General features: G+C 36.4%; 1 protein-coding gene across 3 annotated transcripts in view; it reads right to left on the minus strand.

Annotated features, from left to right (window-relative positions):
- The window catches only part of SH3RF1 (SH3 domain containing ring finger 1), a 379,385-nt gene that overhangs the window by 218,534 nt on the left and 134,542 nt on the right, over positions 1–26,309 (minus strand). The window lies entirely within an intron of this gene.

Genomic DNA, 26,309 nt, shown 5'->3' on the forward strand with positions numbered 1-26,309 from the left:
TACCCCGATCATTGTACCCAGCGCTACAGAATGTGGCGGCGCTATACAAATAAATGATAATAATAATAATTTATTAGGGCATGTAATTTTATCACTCACAACCTTGAAAATGTATGTGTTTAACCTTCACAAGTGGGTTAAACACATAAGTAAAACACCACATGGTGGGGCGCGGCCACAGGAGGCGCAATCGCAGGGGGGGGGGGCACTGCACTACAGAAGAAAAAAAAGTTGAGAGCGGCAGGGGAGGAGTGAGGGAGGGGGGACCCAATGGGGATTTTGGCCCGTACACAGGCTTTAGGACTAGTGTATATATAAATAACTAGTGACATACTATATCAAAGGCAGCATTATCATTATAGTTAACCACACCACAAAAATGAGCACGGCATTGTCTCCATTAACCTTGCTTCAGGTTTGTTATCGCACCATGTCCTGTAAATACACACGCCTTTTCTAATCTACATACAAAAAATTTTTTACTACACTCACTGTATTAAAAAAAAAAAATGTAAGCACCAACCTTCTGACCCAGAACAGTAAAAGTGCATCATTGTTTGTCATTCATGAGGAAATGGCCTCCAAGTACATCATTAGCATTTTAAATACCTATCCTTTATACAGAAGCCAGCAACGATTTGCTATCTACTTTCACTTCTAACAGTCTGTGAGCTCATTGCTGTTTCAGTCGTGCAAAACAAAAGCAATCTCTATGCTAATGCACAGCCTGAACTGGAACTACTAATAACCATTTCCCTTGTTGAATCATTTGAAGACAGGCTGGAGAGAAGCATTGCTCATTTTAGATCTGTAATTTTGCAAATTACATAATATTTTAATCAGCCCAGGAAAAAAAAATAGCAGCAGAGAGGGTTAAAATGTCACATAAGTAGTTAAATTAACAACTAATTTGGACCTATTTAGTCAATGATCAAGTGTCTGCGGCTTTGTGGTCCCAATACTCAGGATTTTTATCCAAATATGGTACCCAAAAAATTAGCTTTGTGTTGCTATTACTCATAAATCAAGTTCCAGAGAATGTATTTCACAGCCCAATACATTGCATCATTGCCTGCGCTAAGGTCAACATTTGTGCATAATTAAGAGACCCATAAAATACACTTCTGCATATAGTATTTCTATAGCTAATTTAGTTTTGCATTTCTTCTGAAAAAAAGAATAGAAAGAACTGGATTTGTGACAACATTCTGTCAGCTGCTGGACAGGGGCTATGTTATGTATATTCCAACGGTGACTAATATGAATCTCGTTAAACAATTTCTGCAGCTAAGCACAGCTGTGTGGGCCCTGGTGTATATCTGGATCACATCGTTTCAATCATCTGTAGTTCTCAGATTAATCTCATCATTAAAATAAAGACCCGTATAATCCACAATACAGTTTGGATCACACAAAAAACGTAGGTAGACCTTCCAAGATAATATTTAAGGGACATGGAAACCCAATATCAGACAGAGGGTATAATTTATAATTAAAAAAAAAAAAAAAACTTTCTGGTTTACATCTATTAGCAAGTTTACTTTGTTCTCTTGGTATTGTTTGTTGCAGAAAATACCTGGGTGTGCACGTGTCGGGAAAACTTTATAGCAGCAGTTTTGCAAGAATTATCATAACAGTGACATATTTGAGTACCAGGTAACATTGCTTAAAGTATTGTTGCAAAATCGCTGCCATAAAGTGCTTGAGACGTGCACTCTAACTACCTAGGTATGCTCTTTAATAATAAAAAAAAAAGCAAGAGAACCAAGTAAATTTGCACATTGTGAAATATCTTTTGGATTCAACTAACAAGTTTAAGTGCAATGTCCCTTTTAAGTGATACGCCCTTAAAGGGGTGTTTTCACCAGATCAGTGTCATGGATTGCATTATTGTAGCCACACAAAAAAATGGTGTCTTGGGTCTTAATCTAACCCCTTGAATACCATAAATGTTAATAGCCATCACTGTAACCAAACAGGTAATCCTAACACTAGCTATAATTTTAACCTAAATCAGTCATACAGGTGAGGTGACATTTTTGTACAACATTCTATTCACTGTATAATGTCTACTGAGGCAGTATTTCCAGTAGTGATATTTGTGTGGGTAAAGCAGTCATTAGAAATGCAGTGAGGACAACTGTGCTGTAAAGTAGGGTAAGATCACAGCCACATAAAGTGACTGAAAGTGATGCATTAAATAAATGATTGTAATGACCTTTAAATCAGTGACCTTATTAAACAGCATTTGGTATGTACTGTGGGAACTTTAAAACCTGTCAAATAACTTGCTAATTTAGTGACTATTAGCATGCATCAGTCAGTGTTCTCTGACATACAGCACCATCACTTTGTATGACCTAAGGCAGCTAGGATCACTTTCCACAAACATATTCAATCGCAAGTTGTTCTTTTGTTGTTGTTTTTTTTTTAATCTTATTTGATCACTAACATAGTGAAATAACATTAGAATAAGCAACAAATGCTTATTCCCTAATATTAAGGGAGAGTTTACTGTAAAATATTGCTTCCAGTGACTGTAGCATACTATTTTCAGAGTAAAGAATGTATAGACATTGCTTTAGGTTTATTTTTGTATATAAAATAACATTTTTTTATTTATTTTTGCGCTTTGAAACAGCAGCCCATTACAATGGACAGAGCTTGCAAGGAGAACATCACATTACTTTATTTCTCTACATAAAAACAGATGCTTCCTTATCTTATTTCTGAGATAACAATTGAAAATTAACATCTGAGTGCATTTCTCTCCCAACCCCTACTGGGCAGTGTAATTTCTTCAGTTGGTTCTTGTTTACATAGTTTTTCTTCGAAAATACTGCTGTATTGATATTTTTAATATAGATTGTGGTTTCAAACAGCAAAAGCAGTTGTTTAAAAATTACAAAAATAACTTGTTTCTTTTACGGTGGTTGGAGTCCACAAGCTATTACCTGTGGGAATTCAACTTCTGATCACTAGGAGGAGGCAAAAAATACTCAACATACCAAGAGTATTTAATCCCTCCCACATCCCTGTACCTCTCAGTCTAACACATAGCCAAAAGGAGGAAAATAACATAAAAGCAGGAAAGGTAATAGCAGGATAAATGAGGTGCACGCTAGAAAATTAAACAAGGGTGGGTTCGTGGACTCTAACCACCATGAAAGAAATTAGTTTATCAAGTAAGCATAAAATTTGTTTTCTTTCATAAAGGTGGTGAGAGCCCACGTGCCATTACCTGTGGAATAATATACTCAAGCAGTGAAGTCCATGATACCCAAAAAGGGGGGGGGGGACAAAAATAAAAGCAGGCACATCATTGACCAGACACTGTGGCCTGGAGAACTTTCTTGCCAAAACAGACTCAGAGGAAGCAAAAACATCAAAATGATAAAACTTTGTAAATGTATGAAGCAAAGACCAAAATGCAACATTGCAAATTTGTTCCACTGATGCCTCATTCATAAAAGCCCAGGAAGTAGAAACAGAACTAGTAGAGTGAGTAGTAATATTGTTTTAGCCAAGAGAAAATTGAAAAACTTAACAAAACGTTCCATGAAACCATCTGAATAATCCAATCCCTGCTTAAAATGAGGAGCCTGCAACACCCATAAAATCAAATTGAGATTCCATGGGGAAAATACTGGTTTAATCACAAGTCTATACCTGACTAGAACCTGAATATCTGGTAACTTAGGAAGTATTCTATGGTACAGACCTGACAGAGTGGAAATTTGACCTTTCAATGAATTAACAGATAGACCCTTGTCTAACCAATCCAGAAGAAACTGAAGAATCTGAAACCTGAAGGGATCCCAGCTACAACGATTCCATGTGATATATTTTTCTTGTTACAGGCTTCCCAGCCTGAATAAGAGTGGTAAAGATAGATTTGGAAAAACTTCTTTAGTTAAGAACTAAGAGTTCAATCTACAAGCTGTCAAATTCAAAGCTTCTAAATTTGGACAGACAAAAGTGCCCTGAGAAAGATCTTTTTGAAAAGGAAGTGACCAATACACAGAGCTGGACATCTGAACCAGTTCCGCATACCAAATTCTGCGGGTCCAAGCTGGAACAATCAGGATTACTGATGCCCTCTCTGGCTTAAATCTCACTATGACCCTGGGTAGCAGAACAATGGAGGAAGAAAGAAAATGAGAGGAAATGACCAAGGATTCACTAGTGCGTCCACTATTTCCGCATGAGGATTCCGGGATTAAGCACAGTATCTGGGACATTTGTGATTCAGATAGGAGGCCATCTATGTCTGGAAGACCCCACCATCTGACAATCTAAACAAATAATTCTTGGTGTAAAGCACAATCCCCGAATAAAAAATCTGTCAGCTGAGGAAGTCCGCTTCCCAATTGTTGACACCTGGGTTGTGAGTTGCCAAAAGAGTACAACAGTAATGCTCTACCCCAGTTAGGATAAGAGAAACCCCTCTAGCTTGAGAAGGGGCCAAACTTTGAGCCTTGAAAATCACTTACAGTTCAAAAACATTGATTGGTAACCTTTCCTCCAGATGAGTTAAAACTCCTTGTGCATTCTGACACTGAGAGGTACAGGGAAGTGCAAGGGATTAAAAGCTCTTTTTATGTTGGGTATTATTTGCCTCCTCTTAGTGGTCAAGAGTTGAGGTCCCACAGGTAATGACTTGTGGACTCTCATCACGTTTATGAAAGAAATGAAGATAGCCATTTGTAATTCATTTAATACACTCCTGCAGATGAAATGGATCTTTGGGAATAAAAGTGCAGTACTATGACCCTTTAACTTCTTGAGGACATACTCTCTCACTTTACCTATATCCCTAAACCCATATACCCTGGAACTCTGTCTATATTTCTATACAGAGATTCTAATACAAATGCTGGTTTTAAAACGCCAATATGAAACGCACACTAAACAAAATAGACTTGTGCCTTCTGAGAAACATGTTTATTACCGCAGCAAGATGGAAACTCACTGCAAACACACATTCTATAGCCTGTGTTTTTTTATTTGTTGCATACACATCCACATTTGTGATTATATTGTTTATAGCAATCAGTTAGAAGCAAGGTTTTTTTTAAATGGTTTGACAGACATCCTCCTATAATTAGGAAGCACAATGAGCATAAGATTTGGAATCTTTGCCAGCCATTAGACTTGTAATATTGTAACATACTGGGTGGGTGTGGGGGGTAATCAGAGCAGAAACATAGCCAGACAAAGAGATCTAGACCAGAAAGGCAGTCAGAGAAAGAGAATTTCATGGCTAGATGCAGGAATACAAAACAGATATGGTGAAAGTGACTTGACGCCCCACTGGCAGAAATACAGCCACAGTTTTATGAACAGAGACAGTAAGTATAATGGGGAGAAAGCAGACAGGGCAAGAGGAAGACAAAGCCTTGGCAATCTGAAGAGAATAATAGCAGAGAATAGGGGAGAGTGCCATAGCCAGATTAGGATGAACAGGGAACTGAAACAAATAAAGAGCAAAGCAGTAGCTATGCGCTAGTTATGTAATGTCAATAACGCTGTAGTTACATTTCCCACAAGCTCTTGTCTCTGTTTCCAGTGTGCACCATGCAATGCTGAGCCCCTGCTCTGTGATTTCCTTGTTGGTAGAGACTACGTTACTAAGGAAACGCCACTTGTTTATTAAAGGGACAATCATAGCTTAACAATAAATGCAGTGAAGAAAAATGCTGTTATTTTGAGTTCTGCTTTCAACACTAGACAGCTTATTTGTGAAATTGATCAGTATTAATGTGTTAAAGGAAGAAACCTCTTAGTATTTCTCTTATAAAGTTCAGCAAAATACGTATCCTTATCCAGAGGATCTACTACCGACAAGCTGTTTGATTTATTTCAACTTTATAATCCGCCATTTCATTTCTTAAATGTTGTGTTTTATAGCCTGCCCAACAGCTGACATGGGAACATGACACAGGAAGTGGAGTATAATTTAACTTTATTTCTGTCTTTATGCCCATATATATATATATATATATATACACACATATATACTGTGTGTGTGTATATATATATATATGTATATATATATATATATATATATATATATATATATATATATATATATATATATATCTCAACAATCAAGGACTGCACTCACTGGATTCAACAGTTGGGTCTGAGGAAGGGGTCTGCGAACCCCGAAACGTCACCATCTATTAAATAATTTATCTGAATCCAGTGAGTGCAGTCCTTGATTGTTGTATATATATACACACACACACACATATATATATATATATATATATATATATATATATATATATATATATATATATATATATACACACACACACACACACACACACACACACATATATATATATACACAGTGGGGCAAGAAAGTATTTAGTCAGCCACCAATTGTGCAAGTTCTCCCACTTAAGAAGATGAGAGAGGCCTGTAATTTTCATCATAGGTATACCTCAACTATGAGAGACAAAATGTGGAAACAAATCCAGAAAATCATATTGTCTGATTTGGAAAGAATTTATTTGCAAATTATGGTGGAAAATAAGTATTTAGTCAATATCAAAAGTTCATCTCAATACTTTGTTATATATCCTTTGTTGGCAATGACAGAGGTCAAACGTTTTCTGTAAGTCTTCATAAGGTTGTCACACACTGTTGCTGGTATGTTGGCCCATTCCTGCATGCAGATCTCCTCTAGAGCAGTGATGTTTTGGGGCTGTCGCTGGGCAACACGGACTTTCAACTCCCTCCAAAGGTTTTCTATGGGGTTGAGATCTGGAGACTGGCTAGGCCACTCCAGGACCTTGAAATGCTTCTTACGAAGCCACTCCTTCATTGCCCGGGCGCTGTGTTTGGGATCATTGTCATGCTGAAAGACCCAGCCACGTTTCCTCTTCAATGTCCTTGCTGATGGAAGGAGGTTTGCACTCAAAATCTCACGATACATGGCCCCATTCATTCTTTCATGTACACGGATCAGTCGTCCTGTTCCCTTTGCAGAGAAACAGCCCCAAAGCATAATGTTTCCACCCCCATGTTTCACAGTAGGTATGGTGTTCTTTGGTTGCAACTCCGCATTCTCTCTCCTCCAAACACGACAAATTGTGTTTCTACCAAACAGTTCTACTTTGGTTTCATATGACCATATGACATTCTCCCAATCTGCTTCTGGATCATCCGAATGCTCTCTAGCATACTTCAGACGGGCCCGGACATGTACTGGCTTAAGCAGGGGGACACGTCTGGCACTGCAGGATCTGAGTCCCTGGCGGCGTAGTGTGTTACTGATGGTAGCCTTTGTTACGTTGGTCCCAGCTATCTGCAGGTCATTCACTAGGTCCCCCCGTGTGGTTCTGGGATATTTGCTCACCGTTCTTGTGATCATTTTGACACCACGGGGTGAGATCTTGCGTGGAGCCCCAGATCGAGGGAGATTATCAGTGGTCTTGTATGGCTTCCATTTTCTAATTATTGCTCCCACAGTTGATTTCTTCACACCAAGCTGCTTGCCTACTGCAGATTCAGTCTTCCCAGCCTGGTGCAGGTCTACAATTTTGTTTCTGGTGTCCTTCGACAGCTCTTTGGTCTTCACCATAGTGGAGTTTGGAGTGTGACTGTTTGAGGTTGTGGACAGGTGTCTTTTATACTGATAACAAGTTCAAACAGGTGCCATTAATACAGGTAATGAGTGGAGGACAGAGGAGCCTCTTGAAGAAGATACAGGTCTGTGAGAGCCAGAAATCTTGCTTGTTTGTAGGTGACCAAATACTTATTTTCCACCATAATATGCAAATAAATTCTTTCCAAATCAGACATTGTGACTGTCTGGATTTGTTTTCACATTTTGTCTCTCATAGTTGAGGTATACCTATGATGAAAATGACAGGCCTCTCTCATCTTCTTAAGTGGGAGAACTTGCACAATTGGTGACTGACTAAATACTTTTTTGCCCCAATGTATTTTGCCCCACTGTATATATTTAATACAAAATAACATCCTTCTTACTGCAATTGTTGTTTAATAACTAAACTCAACCCAACATTTGCCTTATTTGGAAGAGCCAATCTGGGCTTTAGTCTGCAGACAACAAGGCAATCCAATTTTATAAAGTTATTGTAAAGTACTCTGTTTAGCAGTTGTTATTAGTTAAAGCAAGCTAGTGAAACATATGTAGTAGGGTTAGCCTCCAGAAGTCAAAAGGGTGCTTCATGTTCTGAGAAGTAGAAATAGCTCAATTTTCAGAGTTAAATTACATGAAAAGGGTTAAAATAAATCACGAAAATGTAATGTGAAGTTGTTACATTATGCATAACTAAACATTTTATATAAAAATCTCAAGGTGTTTACAAACTCTTTAAAGTTTTTCTAAATAAGATAAATCTTTGGTATGTGTTTATACATTTTATTAAAAAAACTAAACAAAAACAAAAAAGCATGCTGGTGTAGAAAGTGACAAAAAAACACTTTATTAAGCAGATGAGACAAATTGGTGTATTTTGAGCCAAGAAAGAATACATGTATGAATGTATATTAGAGTGTTAATTTTATAAATGTATTATCTTGAATATTATAAATGTCCGCCATTTTATTGTATGAGTATACACACTATATACACCCTCACAACTAAGCCCAATTTGTATCTTTTATTTGGATAGCACCAACAGGAGCTGAGCAGCGAAAATGCTTTTTATATTATAGTAATAGCAGCAACTAAGGAGGATTAAAACGTCAGCGTGCAATTGAAAGAATAGTGCTCAACTCGTGTATGGTCTCTAATAGTTGACTTTTGCCTTTCATGAAGGCTGTTCTTGCAATTCAGTGCTGCCCAACGTGTTGTGATGGACTGAACTTTTTATGCAGTGCTCCTGGGATGTTTATTTGCCTCTCTTTCTATACTACTTCTCTATATTCACCTGATTAAAAATTTATTTATTCTTCTATTTTCTACAAACATCATATTCTTCTCGTTGGGAATCCAATGTGTATATGTCTGGATCTATGTATATCTAGGTTTCTGACACTGTTCAATCTCTCATCTGAAGTTTATTCATATAAAAAAAAAGTCATTTATTTTCCAATAGTTGCTAAAATCTGTAGGTGTCCCTTTAAAGGAAAAAAATATCTAGTATAACAACTCTGGACATTGTTAATGCAGTCTGAGATACTGATATCAATGACATATTAAAAATAAATCAATTATACTTTTATAACACAGTAACCCATTATCTATTCTTTAAGAAACGCAATTAGACAGCCACTGTTGTAGTGTATCAGTCAGAGTAATAACCCACACACATATAATTTAATGAGATTATAGGGTTGCTATAAACCCCCTACAGAATGTGCTGATGTAAGACGACAACTTCAAGGAAAGTCACATTAAGCTAATATGCAGACAATAACTGTTAATAAAATATTTAGCTATACTATTATTTGGGCCTTGCTTTTTTTACACTACAGATGTCAGCAGTCCACTTAGCAGACAAATACGCAATAGATTATTTACATGACTATGATTCATCACACTGTTCTGCTCAAATAACCAGCTCTTTTATCAACTCTCCTCCACGTTCTGTTTCCTAGAGTTTTACATTCCGTCAATATTATAATAATAATCATTATCATTCTATAAGGACATTGTAATATATTATTATATATATAGTTAGTGTCTAGGAAAGAACAGCATAAAATGGTTAAAAGAGACTTAAAGGGACAGTCTACACCAGAATTTTTATTGTTTTAAAAGATAGATAATCCCTTTTCCAGTTTTGCATAACCAACACAGTTATAATAATATACTTTTAACCTCTGTGATTATCTTGTATCTAAGCCTCAGCAAACTGCCCCTTTTTTCAGTTCTTTTGACAGACTTGCAGTCTAGCCAATCAGTGCCTGCTCCCAGATAACTTCTCGTGCACGAGCACAGTGTTAACTATATGAAATACGTGAACTAACACCCTCTAGTGGTGAAAAACTGTTAAAATGCAATCTGAAAGAGGTGGGCTTCAAGGTCTAAGAAATTAGCATATGAACCTCCTAGGTTAAGCTTTCAACTAAGAATACCAAGAGAACAAAGCAAAATTGGTGATAAAAGTAAATTGGAAAATTGTTTAAAATAACATGCTCTATCTGAATCATAAAAGTTTATTTTCGCCTAGACTGTCCCTTTAAAGGTACATGAAACCTAGGTTATCTGCTGCTCCTGAGCTTGCCTAGATAAACCTTTCAGCAAATTGAGTTTCATGTCCCTTTAATACATTTCATGCACTTACATTTAATTGTAGGTATCACCATTTTGGAACCTAAGTACCACTGCAGGTATCTAATAAAGAGAGTTGTGCACTGCAGTGAAAGCACAGATGACTAGTGGGAGGTAGAGGATTATCAACGTTATGAGATGTAAAAAGGGTCTGAAAATAAATACTGTATATAAGAAACTAGCCTTCAACTACAGATCAAATATAAATGAAAGGTGGGGACCAGTTGGTATATTCCTGTGACTGCAATTGGTATACACTATATCATAGTTTTCTAAATAGGCTGACTTGTCTGTATTGTATTCTTCACTAAACCCCTCATCTACAGGTGCAGTGCATCAATCTGTGTGTTTCTGTTGTCACTGCACCTGCCCAGCAATAAGGCAAAATAAAATATTTAACCAAACTGCTTGACATGCAGGTCCAGCACATATTAGAGCCCAGGCACCTTTATTTTTCTCTCTTAGCTAAGAGGTAAACCGTTCACAATAAAGTGTGTGATCTGAATATTAAAAAGGCAAAGATTTATATTCATATAATTGAGCAAATTCGAATAGTTGCGTGAAAGGAAAATCACCATGAAGCTCATGTAAGTGGTCCAAGTGGTATCATGGGATTATTCTTTCCAGCAAACAACACTGACAAATTAGCATGTCGTCTTCAAGCTTATCCCACTAATAACCCATTGGGGCTTGATGACAGAGCAGGATATGGATCACACAGTAATTTGTTTTGTTAATGGATTGGCAAGATTCTGCATAACCACATTCCTGAATATCAGCTGCAGGGTTCAGAGGTTTGAAGAGTGATGGGAAAAAAATAATAGATAAAATATTGTGTGATAGCACACCAAAGAAACTGAAAGAATACAGCAAGAGACAATGATTATAAAGGAGCAGACTCAATTTCTGTGACAATAGTAAATGCTGTGCCACATCCAAATACATTGGCTGAGTTTCTATGTATGTGTGTGTGTGTATATATATATATATATATATATATATATATATATATATATATATATATATATATATATATATATATATATATATATATATATATATATATATATATATATATATAATACCCAAACAGTGTCCGCACCACCTACTAAGCCTGACTCAATTATTGGTCCTTGACTCAATAATAATATAATATAAATGAATCCCAGCCAAAGAGTCTTAGAAATCTTTCAACAAAGGATTTTAATAGTGTATATTGCTTCACACTATACAATAATGAATCAGGAAAGTCTGATTGTAAGCTCACTCAAATCCACACATACCCCATCCACCATACAAATCCGTACCATACAGCAAACAATAATTTATTACAAACTTAAACAGAATAACCATAACACCCCCAGGGCGTCCCCAGGGGGTGAAGACCAGCACCACCTGTAAATAATCAAGTGACTATTCAGCCTTTGAACAAATCAGGAAAATTCTTTATCTATGAAAACAAGAAGTAGCATCCAATATATCCGAGATATTGAAAAGGTTACTGAAACAAGCCCATCTCACTCTATTCCGGTTACTTTGTAAATAACCTGTTATGTTACAGTCTCGACTCTTTTCCGGTTACTTTGTGAATAGTCTGTTGTGTTACAGTCACAAGATAATAGTAAATGCTACAAACATTTGTAATCCTTGATTTGCATGTCACGGAGAGACACAAAGCACATGAAACACTTATGACTTGATATCACTTGAAGCGTGAATTTGCAATAGTAGTATCAGTATTTTGCATCTAAATGTCCCTCCATAGAAGCTGTCGTGTGAATGACCACAATTGTTAGGTATAATTGACTATATACCTTGTGTTGTTTCAATGATGCCAGGATTTTAAATGCAGCTCGGCCGAAAAAAAGTGTCAAGTAACAGTGTTACCTTCGTCGTCAAATGCTGGTGTGCCGGTTACTACAGTGAGACTTGTCACCGACGTTCCCTTCAGTGTGGCAATGGACCGCTATCCAATCGCTCCAATCTCACCTTCTCCGTCAAGAAAACCGTTCAGCGTTATCTTACGATGTGGCTCAAGCAACACGAACAGGAACAGGTGATAGCGTCTTACTGATTCCGACGCACGTTTCGGGACTCCGCCCCTTTATCAGGGAATGTACAGGTACTTGCGAGGAGGTGCTATTTGAACCATTACTGCTATCTACCTATTGGATATTCACATACACACCCCCACTCACGTCACACGTGTGTAAATGGAGTGTGACGTGAGTGGGGGTGTGTATGTGAATATCCAATATGTAGGTAGCAGTAATGGTTCAAATAGCACCTCCTCGCAAGTACCTGTACATTCCTTGATAAAGAAGCCGAGTCCCGAAACGCGCGTCGGAATCAGTAAGACGCTATCACCTGTTCCTGTTTGAGCCACATCATAAGATAACGCTGAACGGTTTTCTTGACGGAGAAGGTGAGATTGGAGCGATTGGATAGCAGTCCATTGCCACACTGAAGGGAACGTCGTGACAAGTCTCACGGTAGTACCCGGCACACCAGCATTTGACGACAAAGGTAACACTGTTACTTGACACTTTTTTTCGGCCCAAGCTGCATTTAAGATCCTGGCATCATTGAAACAACACAAGGTATTCGCAACTTTAACTTTGCATTTGGGTCAGTGTGCAGATCTCGAGAGCGGAACTCTCTATGCTGAGTCAGTTAGTACACCGTGAGTAAAATTTAAAGGGTGTGAGGTTGGACCAGCTTTGTATATATATATATCCCTTCAATATAGTCAATTATACCTAACAATTGTGGCCATTCACACGACAGCTTCTATGGAGGGACATTTAGATGCACAATACTGATACTACTATTGCAAATTCACGCTTCAAGTGATATCAAGTCATAAGTGTTTCATGTGCTTTGTGTCTCTCTGTGACATGCAAATCAAGGATTACAAATATTTATAGCATTTCCTATTATCTTGTGACTGTAACACAACAGACTATTCAAAAAATAACCAGAAAAGAGTTGAGACTGTAACATAACAGGTTATTTAAAAAGTGAGATGGACTTGTTCCAGTAACCTTTTCAATATCTCGGATATATTGGATGCTACTTCTTGTTTTCATAGATAAAGAATTTTCCTGATTTGTTCAAAGGCTGAATAGTCACTTGATTATTTACAGGTGGTGCTGGTCTTCACCCCCTGGGGATGCCCTGGGGTTGTTATGGTTATTCTGTTTAAGTTTGTAATAAATTATTGTTTGCTGTATGGTACGGATATGTATGGTGGATGGGGTATGTGTGGATTTGAGTGATCTTACATTCAGACTTTCCAGATTCATTATTGTATAGTGTGAAGCAATATACACTATTAAAATCCTTTGTTGAAAGATTTCTAAGACTCATTGGCTGGGATTCATGTATTATATATATATATATATGTGTGTGTGTGTGTGTGTGTGTGTATGTATATGTAAATACATAGAAATGGACTGCACTCGCAAACCAAACCGGGTACACATCCCATGACCCTGCAAAACTCACAGCCCTGGGTGCTCACCAGCACTCACAGACAGCTGCACAGCTTTCAGGGACTCAGGCAGTTAACCCCAGAAAAGCCTGGATGCAAAGCCCATAGGGGAGAATTACAAAACAAAATATATATACATATACAAGCACACACACACATATATATATATATATATATATATATATATATACACATACATACATACACATACATATACACACATACACGTTTGTGCACATATGTATATATGATGTCATATTATTAATGGACTCTCCTACTTCAGGTCACCAACGCTGGGAATAGATTAAGCAAGATTTATTATTTTCTTTGGTGTAAAACAGGATAGGCTCTATGATGATTGATTGCAGAATATTTGTATTCATCAGAATATTTGACTGATAAAATATAGGTTGGAACATTCTGAAATGTGATTTGTAGTAGTAGTTGTAATAACAATAATAATAATAAAAATGCATATCAGTTTTTTTCTGTCAGATCACAGGGCGGTACTACTTCCAAGCTGAACATATTTAAATGACTATAAATAGGTTAAAAAAAAAAAAAAAAAAACAGGCAGATTTTCCTTAGCTACTTCCCAATTTCCAAGTCCCCTGTGGCTAAATTTGTGAAAATACTGCTTTTTGACTGACTCATTTAGCATTTTAATGTGTTTTTTTCCCCTCCTATTTTGTTGCTCCTTTCATCTGCCTACATAAAAACAACTGGACAGAATTACTCCATTACTCAATGTGAAAAATCCTTATTTCCATGAAAAAAGAAAAATGAGCCGTCATTAATACAGAATATTTTTGGTGCCTTTTAAAGAAAGCGGGTGGTTACTTATCAGACTCCTTTGTCTACTGGAAGGCAATCAAGGCATACACTAAATGTCATGACAGGGGGCAGTGAAAATAAACAATAACTAATAAGTATGTTTATTTGCAGACAAGTCATTAATAGGGCATTTTATTTATAAAACGTTTATTAAGCGCAGTGCAATGCACTTTCATTATTTATTTTACACACTCTTACTGCAATTAAACTCTGAACACTATGATGCTAGAGAACATCCTGCAGTATTTTTAACTCTGACCCCAAACATTCTACAAAGTGATTGCTTGATAAGTGCAGGGCCCAATTTATATATGTACACAAAATAGCTACACCAGGAACATAATATCAACAACACTGAAAAAACTATGTTACTGGACTGTAAAACAATAGACATTTGTTAATAAAAGTTTAAATGCCTTTGAATTATTTATTCTGTGTACAAATCATTTGCAAAACAATACTTAAAGGGATATGAAACACAAATGTTTCCTTTCATGATTCAGATAGAGCAGGCAATTTTCAGCAACTTCTCTTGGTATCTTTATTTGTAAAGCAGGAATGTAAGCTCCAGTCCATTTTTGATTCAGTACCCTGGGTATTGCTTGTTGATTGGGGACTACATTTAGCCACCATGGGCTGGCACCTAAGCTTATATTCCTGCTTTTCAAAAAAAGATACAACGAGAATGAAGAACAACTGATAATAGGAGTAAACTAAAAAGTTTCTTAAAATTGCATCCTCTTTAAATCAATAAGATATACTATGCACATATGTAAAAAAAATGCATAAGTTGTAGCCCATCAAAATGAAAAACGCACAATAAAGTGATTATGTATTGCAAATAGTTATATAAACTTTAGATATAGTTGTATACTGAAAGTCAATTTTCTTAATAATATTTCTCAATGCTTAAACTGATTGTAAATCCTAGCATTTGTGAAAGGGGACTTTAATTCATGAAGTATAAAATACTTCATGCTGAAAGCTCCTTTATTTGTTGGAAGCGATCGCCGCACTGAGCTGCTCAGGCTGCCCACAGCAGAATGCTATTTTGCTGAGATGTGACGTTTCAACCTCTTAGCCAATAGCCATGCGGGCTATCCGGCTTGGCACCAGTTGGAACGCACGTCTATTTGCTAAAAGGTGGAAACGTCACCTCACAGCAAAACAGCGTTCTGCCATGGGCAGCCTGAGCAGCTCAGTGCAGCGAACGTTTCCAACAAATAAAGGAGCTTTCAGCATGAAGTATTTTATACTTCATGACTGAAAGTCCCCTTTATTTGTTCCACTGGCAAATCCTAGCATTTACAATCACTTTAAGGCAGATTTTTTAAGTTGTCAAACATTGCTACAGTTTTATTTCCTATGAATTATGTCTTTGTTGCCGTACATCAGCACAAATACAGCACACAGATTATACATTTTACAAAACGTTTTTGTTACAAGTTGTATGTGAAGGCCCATTAGAGCAATGGTGTAAATTACGTGAACAAATAGGTGCCTGATTGTTACAGCTGATGCTCTGAGCTTCTGTGCACCTTCAATGGAAATGTATTGCCATCTTCAGCTTAGACCACTGGTTTTCAAACCTGTCCTCACTCCTCCCCAACAGGCTAGATTTTCAGGATTACCTTAGATGAGAGCAGATAAAATAACCATGTTTACTAATCAGCTGATTATTTCACCTGTGCTCTAATTCAGATATCCTCAACATCTGGCCTGTTAGGGACGCCTGAGAACACGTTTGAAAACCAGTGGCTAAGACTAATGTATGGCCAATGGGTTGTGCTATGGCAGGTCAGGTGAACGACAGGTTGTCATAATGCTTCCTGGGATGCATCTTAAAGGGGCATTGTAGTGCCTCTGTTGAATTCGGTGTTTTACCCTAACAAAGGGGATAAACCAGGGGCATAGGTAGGTTTAGGGCTGCCCTAGGTACCAAGAAATCAGCTGCCCCCAACCCTAAAGCACCCACTTATTTTTAGCTTCTTTTTGCCTCATAATTGTTTGCATAAAAACTCGTTATCCCTCCTTGTTAGTCACCTGTAAACCACTAATTAACCTTATTTTTTACATTGGAGAAATGGGAGCTGACAGGTATTATGAAGCCAAATTCTTCTGCCTCTCTTAAGTTCTGATCCCCTAGGCATAGGCAAAATAGGCCAAGACCAAAATATTCGATGTGTTTAAACAAATAGGTAAATCCCCACTCAGGAGCCACACACATTGTAGCTTGTGAGCTGAACATAGCTGGTGATTGGCGGGGTTGTGCGACTGCTGCTGCTAATTGGTTCACATGCTGTTTCCTGCTTGGGACCTGCAATTCTCTGCAGCTTCTGAGCAGGCCTTCATGTATAGGTTTTGCTGATTTATGGGGGTTAAACACACAGAGTTCCAGGGTAAGTAAAGAAAAAATTACATTAACTCTTTAACAGCAGTTACTCACCATGATAGCACAATATAACCAGTTTAGTGATTGCTTATGTTCAAACAAAATGACATAGTCTCTCTCATGGAGAGGTTGCATTTCACAATCCAAATAACACTACAAACTAAACTATTAAAACATATTACAAAAGGTACACATTTCCATCAGTTACATAACCTTATACCGGCCTGTTGGTACAGTCTATAAAAACTTGCCTGATAATGTAACTTCACAGCTTAGCAGAGTAAGTAAGAGATGAAAGAACAGATCAAATACGTTTTATTAAAGGGATATGTAACTCTTTGAAATTGTAACATATCAAGTTTAATTATGTGCAGTAATAAATGTATTATACTTTTATTATTTATTATGTCCCCCTTTTTCATGTATTTTTAATTCTGAAAACGATGAGCTTTTCAGATCTAAAAACTGAAAGTGCCCACAAAGACATCACAAGCCAACCCCTAGCCTCAGAGGAGGTGATAAGATACAATATACAAAACCATGCAAATTCTGCTGATTAAATGACAGTGCCAAGCCTTCTCTATTCTATTAAGTATTGGTTATTGCAAATAAGGTAAGAGGTATATTTGCAGCAAATATATTCAGAAGTCGTTTCCACTTGACTAGTATGGCAAAAATTTGTGTTTCAAAATACAACCAGACATTTAGGTGTTAAAACATAAAGCTGTCAACAATAAAGTGGCATCAGATGTGCCATAGGGCAATAGATAACCTATTAGAACAGCAGTTATATTTTCACTTGCTTGACCAATACAATGTACTACAGAACTTTACATCGCCTTGCTTGGTACCCGCAACCTTTAATATTCTCTCATGTACGTATCGTATAGAGGATGTCCTATTTATTCAGTTCAGCAAAAAAGACAGAAATCTACATAAAGCCCTTTAAAATAACCACGATGCTCATCACAACACTACACTGTGTACAAGATTCAGCAATATAAAATTAATTGAACAGTGTATTCCCCTAGGCAGCAAGAAAGAATGTCACTTGTATGAGTCACTGAGGGATCACGCTCCGTTCCTGTGGGTGCAGCTGAACGCTTTCACTGCCTCAGAGGCAAAGCTGCTATACTGACTGAGAGAATACACAGAACAAAGGCATTATAGGGACTAACAGCACTATCACCATTACCCAATAAATAGGATCAGTGTCCCACAGCGCTCTGTATAAGTCCCAGTGTCCATGGCTTCTCATTTTCTGCTACTATCATTATATGAATTCACATTACTAACTCCACAGCCGTGCAGGCAAATTCTGCACACAGGCTGTAACAAGACTGCATGGAAAGCATTCTTCTGGTACACACAGACCTGATAGTAAACTCAAAATTCAAATTAAATGTTCAATTAAACAATAAAAAATATGCAACATTTATTATTTGCTTTACTCATTGTGCTTTATCCTACATTCTATCTGTCCCTAAATGTCTACGGCAAAAAGTAAACACCGCTGAGCCAGCATGTTGTGTCTGCAAAATAATGCAAATATTGCAAACAAAATTACAGATTTAAACAAATATTATATATGTGTCTTTTTAAAGAATGGCTTGCCTGAACTTTGTTACATAGTGTGATTAATTAGATCAGTGCAGCAGCTTTTTAATACCTGTCGCTAACTGTCCACAGCAAAGGAAATACGATAAGCAGACTATAAAGCTTCTCACTGGGTGTATTTCTAGATTGCTCTGAAATTGCAAAATCTAAGTCTAAATTGTTTATAAGACATATTTTGTGCAAATCTCTTTAAAGAGATAGGAAAGTCAAAATTAAAATGTGCATGATTCAGATAGAGAATTCATTTTAAGACACTTAAAGGGACAGTAAAGTCAAAATGAGATATTCATGATTTAGACAGAGCATATCATTTTAAACAACTTTCTAATTTACTTCTATTTTATTTGCTTCCTTCTCTTGTTATCCTTTGCTGAAAGGTGTATCTAGGTAAGCTCAGGAGCAGCAAAGAACCTAGGTTGTGGCTGCATATATATATATATACACTGATTGTCATTGGCTCGCCCATTTGTTCAGTTAAAAACCAGTAGTGAATTTCTGGTCCTTCAACAAATTATACCAAGAGAATGAAGCAAATTTGATAATAGAAGTAAACTGGAAAGTTGTTTTAAATTGTATGTTCTACCTAAATCATGAAAGAGACATTTTAGGTTTCATGTCACTTTAAATTCACTTCTATTTTTAAATGTGCTTATATCTCTTAGTATCCCTTGTTGAAAAAGAATACACACATACCCTGCACTAGTGGGTGCTAGCTGCTGATTGGTGCCTGCCAACATTTGTCTCTTGTGATTGGCTAGCTGCCAATGATCCTTCAGCAAAGGGTAACAAAAGAATGAGTCAAATTTGATAATAGAAGTAAATTGGAAAGTTGATTGAAATTGTATGTTCTATCCAAACCACAAAAGAAAATTTGGGGGTTTCCTTTCACTTGTAAATTCAGTCAATAATTGCTGAAATATAGTATGCATGTATAAAAAAAATACTGTAATGTTCTTTTGCAAGTAACAGAATGGCCAAATATCTTAATACGGTGCAGAAATGACTTGTTGTGTATTACAAACACATGGTATTAGAGGTTTCGTCTCCCACTGCAGTATTACAAATGTTTTGCGTTACATTAGGATTGTAACTGATGGTTTATTGCAAACTCTAACAGAACAACATATGAATGATATTAATTCTTACTGGTACGTTTACCCTATAAATTCCTTGTTTGAGAGATTTGGTTAGATTATATTGTTTACAAGCAGATATACACAAAACTCAAAAGCAAAATAAATAAGGTTTGTACAAAGAACATATAAAAAAAATCCTCCAGAGATAAAAATATACTTTAGCAAGAACATGAGAAAGTTATTCACTGCTGTTTTTTAAGGTAATTACCCAAATATAGCTCTTACCAAAGGAGAACAAAACACTGCAGCTAATGGCTTTAGTATGACTGCTTCTGTATAGAGATAACTGCTGACATCAGGAAGAAATTGTGAATCCAACAGACAGCAAGTAAAACATCTGCTACAGACTTTACCCTCAGTGTTAATTCAGACATTTGTGTGGGAACTCCCACAGTTGACCCATACAAATCAGCCAATCCAGTCCGTAAGAAAGTAATGGCTTTAAAGGGACATACACATAATAATGTATTCAAACGTTATCCTAAACATAACATGCAGATGTACTGTAAATTACATTGTGTTCATTTTTTTAAATATTGAGGAAATGTGATGGTTCAGTCTCCATAAATAAAAGGGTGCTGTCATGTCGTAAGCTAGCCTCTCAAGGACAATGCCTTGTGCAGAAATGTTGTATTTGGTCCATACATTGACTTTATTGTGCCTTTAAAGGGATACTAAAGTTAAAATTAAACTTTCATTATTCAGAAAGAGCATGCCATTTTAAACAACTTTTATTATAAAAATTTGTATTTTTTTCATATGCACAGTTTCTGAGGCACCAGTTCCTACTGAGCATGTGCAAGAGTTTGAAGTGTATAGTTATTATACCAGTCTATGATTCGTTAATGGATGGCACAGGGGCAGGAAAATGGGGGTAAATCCAATTGGGGGGGGGATTGAATTTCAAAAGTATGGGTTTTTTTCTGAGTAAGTGATATAGCATTGTCTTTTTATTATGCATTTGTCGATTATGCAATTTTACTGTGTTTAATGGCCCTTTAAATTCCCCATATCTGTAAATAATACATTACAACTACATAATACATAATGTCCCTGCAAATGTACTAAATATGAATAACTAACACAGGGTTGACACATGTAACAGCAGCCTGTCTCCTGGGACTGGTCTTTACCTCCAACTAACATTTGATGTATGGCTGCAAAGTAAATCTCTCGACAAATGTGTGAAAACCTTAAAGAGGCTACAAGTTTGGATTCCCCTTAGAAGGAAGATGTTAATATATATTATCAACAGAAATAATGTGCGAGTATGTAGAACATAAATACCATTACAGTTAATACATACACAAAGTCCCAGAGCTTGCACTCTTTAAATAGGGCTCTAATTTATCCACGGCCATTTAAAGAGATCGGTTATTCAACAGAAATTCTCATTCATTCTTCATGTGACTCTGAGAAAGAAAAATGTTTTATGATGTATACTTAGTTTTTTCTTTATTTATAATTAAGATCAGCTCACCAGAGTAAGTGCTTTGTGAGAATTTACCATTCAGCTAGCTATATATATATATATATATATATATATATATATATATATATATATATATATATATATTTCAGAGAATTATAATAATAGTATACAATTATAAAACATAGTACAACCATTTTGTAAAAAGAATGAAAATATAGATATTGTATCAAATCCAATCTGTATAAAAGTTCTTTCTATCCAAGTGTATAGGCATAATAGTCTATCAAGTAGAGGTTTGACATTTCTATTCAGTCCATTTTTTCAAATCTAGTCTTTGTAATTACCGTTATATACAGTATACAACAGAAGTGAGTACACGCCAGTGCAATATCACTTAAATGCAAAATGATTACAAATTGTATAACCTAACAGTAACTGCATTATGTCTAAGTTTTACAGTACGGTATTTGCTTTTATGTAAAATTAAAAACAGTTTAGATTTACTATATTAAAAATACTGGCCCCAAAGCAGGAAATCAGTGCAACAAAAGTCAGTGCACCTTTCATTAATGAGATTCAAATCTTTAAATTTTTTTCAATACTTTGCATGTCCACCTTTATTTTTGATGACAGACTCAATCCTCCTTGGCATGGAGGAAACCAGTGTTGTACAAATTTCTGGATAGATGTTCTGCCCTTCTTCAGAGATAATTTTATTCAGCAGTTCTTTGCTGGAGGGGTTGTGTTGCTCTGCAATTCTCTTTAAAATACCCCAAAGGTGTTCTACTGGATTCAAGTCAGGTGACATACTTGGCCAGGTCATAGTTTTCACTTGTTTCTCCTTTAGAAACTCCTTTGTGATTTTGGCAGTGGGCTTTGGATCGTTATCATGCTGGAATATTCGTTCTCTGCCAAACTTCTGGAGACTGGGAGTCATCTTGTCAGCCAGTATGTTGGTATATTGCAGGCATTTATTTTGCCATCTATAAATGTCATCTCCCCAACACCTTTTGCAGTCATGCAGCCCCATATTGTCACACTCCCACCTCCATGATTCACTGTTATGACTATGCAATCACTGTAATAATCCTGACCAAGTTCACACCAAACATGCTGCACCCCATCTGAGCCAAAAAATTGTATCTTGGTCTTGGCCATCTTACCAAATAATGTGCTCCCAGTATTCATCAGGCTTTTAATGTTGTTTAGCAAAGTTTAATCTTGCAGTTTTGTGCCAAAAAGCAAGCAGGTTTTTTTTCCTTGGATGCTGTCCATAGAAGTTGACATTATGCAATGCCCTTAGCACTGTCTGAGCTGTCACAGAAACTCCAATTTCTATTGATAATCCCTGAGCCAAATGACTGATTTTTAGTTGGTCACCAATCTACCTGTATCCTTTTCCATCTTTGTGAAGTCTCACAATCAGATTTTTCAAATCCTCTGGCAATTCTTTTCCATGTTTAGACATGATGCAATCTTGCAGATAGACACAGCCCATTGGTCAAAAAATTAAGACTGTTCTGGTAACTATGCTCATGCATTTAGGCTAATTGGAGATCATAGGTGTACTCAATTTTGTTTCAGCGATCTAACTTGTGTGTCAGTGACCACAGGTGTATTCACTTTCGTTGCATTAAGTTTCAACTTTGGGGCCTGTATTTTCAATATAATCTTTCTAAAGTATTTGTTTTTGATTGTTTATAATAGGAAATACTCTACTTGTCAACTTAGAAATAAAACAATTATTGAGAGGTGATACAATTTTGAATAATTTGATATTTAAGTGATATTGCCCAGGGGTGTACTCACTTCTGTTGTATACTCTACCAAATTGGATTAACTTTTTTCTTAAGTGAATCTGTAACAAGTTTTATCCAGAGCTAGGGACAAATATATACAAAAACAACAACCCATATTCGTCACTCTAGTATGAATATATAAAGCAACCACAAGTTCTAATTGTTTTATGTAATACTAATATATATTCCAAATCTCCCAATATCTATCCATCATATCTATTGCATTATAGAAACCTTTTTCCATAGAAGCTAGATAATCTACCATGTGTTCAACTTGTATGGTAGGCAGCTCAGGAGTTTTCCAACTACGTGCTATACAAATCTTAACAGCAGTATGCATAATTATCAAGAGTGGTCTCTGTAAAACGGGTTAATTATTAACTGAAATATGTAGGAGAGCAAACCTGGGAATTCAATAGTTGGTAACCCTAGATTGCTACACAATCGAAAAATTTGTTGTCATAAGAGAGCAATTTTTAGACATGACCAGCAAATATGGAGGTCAGTTCAGTTTTCCTCACACTGTCTCCAACATTTCATTGAGCATTCAGGGTAGATCTTTGCAACTTTGACTGGAACAAGGACCATTTTAATAATATCTTAAAATATGTTTCTAGGAATGTAGTGCAGTGTACTGATCTCTTGGTTAATGTAATACCTTCTCTAACTCTTGGTCTATTTATTTCTCTCTCTCATGCTTTAAACTGCCATGGTATGCCTTCACAATAGTCATCTAATAAAAGCATGTGATCGACTAATAAGGGTTTAATCATTCTCCCAACTGCACTCTCTTTGTTCCCAATTAGTTCAATTTCGTATATTATATTTCTGAAAGCTCCATGATTGAAGAAAACAATATTCTAGTACTTTCAAAAAATAGCCAGAGCCTCATTAACCTGTTCTACTAATTGCTGAGGAGATTGAAGTTCATTTGACTATATAAATCTCCAACCTGACACATATTCCATGAAATCCACTCAGAGCCATGTGTATTTGATAAACCTTTAAGTAAGCCCCTAAGGCCATGTATTGGAAATGGGGGGACCATTTTTCCTATGATTCCTAAGTGTGTGCCAAGCTTTACCATTTTCTAATATTTAATTTGTGACATATAGTTCAGATAATCTATATTTAGGAATCCAAGGGATATCATCTAGAGTAAGGTCATTTGGTAACATCAGATAGCATGTTTACTTTTATCTACATGGGGAAAAAATAAAAACTAACCGCCAGTCAGCATCATCACTCTAATATAAAATCTCACAAGATCACAATAAACATCCTTAAACTGAGGAGGGAAATAAAATGACTGTATAGACTAGTGGGAAACTGCTCCAGGCCAACGCCAGTCACTATAACTGGAAGTGTGGGGGTCAGGTAAACATAATACGATACCCGTGAGGACTTGAAGTGCCACAATGCAGTTGGATCCTATTGCCATAAAATTAAAAAAGGAAAAGTAGCTCTCTCTGTAGCGTGATATTAAAAAAAAGGTAATTTCATTACAAAATGTTATGAAAACAAAAGTAGCAAGCACTACATGACATATGCAAACGCAGCTGCAAACAATAAAGTGACTGTGCTTGCACAAACCCAGTACAAGCATCTAGACTGGATTTTCTCTACAATGAAAAAAGCATATTTGTAAACTTGCAGAGGAGACAGATGCATAGTGTTTGTCAAAAAGGGGGATTCTGGGAACATTACTTCCCCTTTCAAGGTTTTTTCACATGGAAAATGCACACAGTTTGGGTCTGGACCATTCAGAATAGGGAAGGGATTTAAAAGGTTGAACACGTTTCCATGCTATAAAACATACAAACTGGTCATTGAAAGAGTATAACAAATAGTTCATGTTTCATGTAAACTCCTAACACAAAGCTCTTTGTGCTGTGCAGAAATTAGTTTTTTTTTTGGTGACTCTGACATTCTCAACTACTGTACTGAGTTTGAACGGCCTTTGACCTGCCACCTACTCTGTTTCCCAAAGAAACCTCATTCATCCCTTTGTGACATATTCACAAAACCAATAGTCCTTCATTTTATCCTGCTATATTTGTTTCTATTTATTAAATACTATTATTCAGCAAGCAAAAATAGTTTTGCTCTAACTGCCAAGTAAAGTAATATACAAATCTGTTTATCAGACAGCTATTAAAATAGATGTGCATTTGTTCCCCTGTTAAAAGGGACAGTCAAGTCCAAAATAAACTTTCATGATTCAAATAGGGCATTTCATTTTAAACAACTTTCCAATTTACTTTTATCACCAATTTTGCTTTGTTCTCTTGGTATTCTTAGTTGAAAGCTAAACCTAGGTAGGCTCATATGCTAATTTCTAAGACCTTGACGGTTGCTTCTAATCTGAATGCATTTTGACAGTTTTCCCCACTAGAGGGCATTAGTTCATGTGTGCCATATAGATACCATTGAGCTCACGCACGTGAAGTTACCTAGGAGTCAGCACTGATTGGCTAAAATGCAAGTCTGTCAAAAGAACTGAAATAAGGGGGCAGTGTGCATAGGTTTAGATACAAGGTAATTACGGAGGTAAAACGTTTATTATTATAACTGTGTTGGTTATGCAAAACTGGGGAATGGGTAATAAAGGGATTATCTATCTTTTTAAACAACAAAAATTCTGGTGTTGACGATCCCTTTAAATATTGGCAGCAGGAACACAGCAATGGGGAGGAACAGGAGGAGCACTGGCAACGACAGCTGAATGGCACTAGCAGCAATATAGCAGTCCACGATCCTGATCTGGTAGAATATATAGCTAGTAGTAACAGGTATGGTGCCTGACTTGTGTTACTAAAACAGGACATATAAATAAAAGTGTAATTTGCCATAAAATAATTCTTTATGCTTTGAAAAAAACAGTAAACTTTCACTGTTTTAACTTGGTTTTCCTTTAAATTACCTATGAGAATTGTGTTGTTTACACTGTTCTCCAGAGTAACTGTGATGGATCTTGTTGATTTCAGATTCCTGACTCTGCGACAGTTATTACTTGATTAACGTAAGAGTTCACTTACATCTGCCCCAAATTGGTTACAGCAAAGGAGATGTGATAAACATACTCAAGAGGTTGTTCAGTGGTTGTGTCCCTGGAGTGCAAAGCACGGGCACATCTTGTTAACAAAAATGTCAATTTTAAATGATTTTAAAACATTTTTTTCACATGCAGATCTTTTGCAATGTAGCGATTGATACATAGAGTATACTATGCACATAAAATAACTTAATTTCCTTTAAGGATCTTAGTTCAACTACAAGTTCAAATGTTTTGTGTATCATATTTAAATATTTTGAAACATCTGAAATAATAACTCAATTTAAAGGGCC

The sequence above is a fragment of the Bombina bombina genome, chromosome 2 (assembly GCF_027579735.1).
Source record: "Bombina bombina isolate aBomBom1 chromosome 2, aBomBom1.pri, whole genome shotgun sequence".
Classification (NCBI taxonomy): domain Eukaryota; kingdom Metazoa; phylum Chordata; class Amphibia; order Anura; family Bombinatoridae; genus Bombina; species Bombina bombina.